Genomic DNA, 2,469 nt, shown 5'->3' with positions numbered 1-2,469 from the left:
GGCGGTCCTGAGGCTCTTTGGTGTCTCACGTCCAGGCTGCCGAACACAGTCCAAAACCTTAAGGTGTTATATCACTGACCGCCACTAGGTGCTGCGGTAAAAACCTCTGCGGGGTCACAAACATGTTCACGGTTCTCTGAAAATAAAAATATTTTCTCAGCGGCTAATTTTAATTAGTTCAGCTGTTCCTGTTTGCTGCAGATCATTGGCCCTGATTGGACTCTGGTTCTGACTGGACTCACTGACAGGGCTCCATGTGGTTCCACCACAGGGGTTTACTTCTAATGTTCTGGACTCTCTGCTGCTCTAACAAGTGAACTTCCCTGGTGTGGGATTAATAAAGTCTCTCTCATCTCATATCAAGCCGCAGTCATGTTTGATTTAAATAAATGTTGACAACTTTCATGTGCAGCAACGGAGGCACGACAGCGTCAGGGGGTGTTTGGTTGGTCCGTCCCAGATGGTTTGGTCCAATCAGGTTTCCATTGCTTCTGGTCTGCTTCACCTGATGGTCATAAAGACAAACTCAAGTTCAAATCCAGCTGTTGCAAACTAGTAGGTCACATCAGCAGCAGCTGGCGTATCAGGGGGTCAGAGGTCAGGGGTCAGGATCAGGGCTCGGCTGGGCCTCTTTCCAGGAGACAGCTGGGGGGGAGGAGACAGCCATCTGCAGAGCGTCATAAGGAGCTTAGTGAGGTATTTTAGGTCCTCCTGACTGCAGTCCAGTCCAGGACACATCCAGGATGTGGTGTCTGATGGACCTAGTGGACTGAACCGATCCCCCCAGCAATCAGATCCAGGCACCCATCACCATCTGTCCCATCAGTCTACTAGCAATCATTCAGAGACCATTTCTGAGCATGCTCCATCCAAGATCTTCTGGACAGACCTCCCACCCCTCTACTGTCTGTTGTCTGAGTCAGAGAATCCTGTCCTTTCAGGTAGAAACTCCAGCAGGAGATTAAAGTGTTCACTCAGACTCACCAGAGACCAGTTCAGCTCAGACCCCCCCAACATAAAGACAGAAACTCACCTGTTGACGGGACCCCGTCCACCCAATTTCTCGTCTATCCTCCTCCGACCTCCCAGCATGCTCAGCGGCTGAGCTCTGCCACGGCTTCACGGCAGGAGGAAATGCTGGCTGGCAGGACGGACGGAGGCTCCTGATTGGCTGCAGGGGTAATCTACTTACAGCTAATCAGGCTGCTAATGAACAGAGAGACATGACCCCCCCACAACACTCTGGACAGGACCCGCCCCCTCGGCCTGATCGGGTCCGGTCAAGAATCCCGGGGTTGAGCAGACCTCCACCTGTTCTGGAGCTTTCATAAAGTCATTGTCATGAAGTGCTGAAAACCCAGGAAGTGATTCGATGGCCGCCATCTTTATTATCATCATGAAATATGAATAAATTCAAATACACTGTGACATCCAGCAGACTGACAGGAAGAAAAACCTAGAGAAATAAATTAGAATAAAGAAAGGGAAAAGGAAAGGAGGCAAAAAAGAAGAGAAATGAAAAATAATATACTAATAATAGATGGAACAAAAAGAAAAAAAAAACAAAAACTTTTTATTAACTTTTTAAAACTTTATTTTGTAATGTTGGCCTCTGCCGTCAGAGGGCGGTGCCTGTTTCTCCTGTCCATCACGACATGACGTCATGTATCCAGAGCGTTTCCGGTGGAGGAGGGCGGGGCCTCCGTGTTCCTCAGGGAGAGACGGACAGGTGAGTCAGGTCAGCGCAGAGCAGAAGGTACTCACTTCCGGGAGCTAGAGACTGTCCTCCAAAATAAAGGCATGTGGAAAGTGCGCAGTGAAAGTGTTAAAACTCAACGAGACAAAAAATCCGTTGAAGGTGTTTCACCGTGATCCCACAGACCAGGGCCAGGATCAGGAACAGGGCCAGGGCCAGGGCCAGGATCAGGAACAGGGCCAGGGCCATGATCAGGAACAGAGCCAGGGCCAGGGCCAGGGCCATGATCAGGAACAGAGCCAGGGCCATGATCAGGAACAGAGCCAGGGCCATGATCAGGAACAGAGCCAGGGCCAGGGCCAGGGCCAGGATCAGGAACAGGGCCAGGGCCATGATCAGGAACAGAGCCAGGGCCAGGGCCAGGGCCATGATCAGGAACAGAGCCAGGGCCAGGATCTCTGCATGGGCTTTAAAATATTCACTTTACTGTGAAAATCTGCTGTCTGGCAGATCAGAGTCTCAGCAGAGAGCAAAGGGCCTGAGGAAGAGGAGCGTTAGTGTGGGGTTCAGGATGAAGAGTGTCCCCGTTCAACAGACCGCTAATTAACCGGTCATGTTAATTCAATCCGGACAGAGATTCGGCTGTTGTTAAGTAGGCTCTTTTATTGTGAAACTCCCTGGTACCGGAAGTGTGTTTGAGTGTCTGCAACTTGCTCCGTGATCTGATCTGGATTCAGCCATATTCCCCCGGATCCGCCACACCGGCAGCGGCT

This window comes from Pempheris klunzingeri, chromosome 18, assembly GCF_042242105.1.
Source record: "Pempheris klunzingeri isolate RE-2024b chromosome 18, fPemKlu1.hap1, whole genome shotgun sequence".
Lineage (NCBI taxonomy): Eukaryota > Metazoa > Chordata > Actinopteri > Acropomatiformes > Pempheridae > Pempheris > Pempheris klunzingeri.
Note: the sequence above shows the minus strand (reverse complement) of the source record.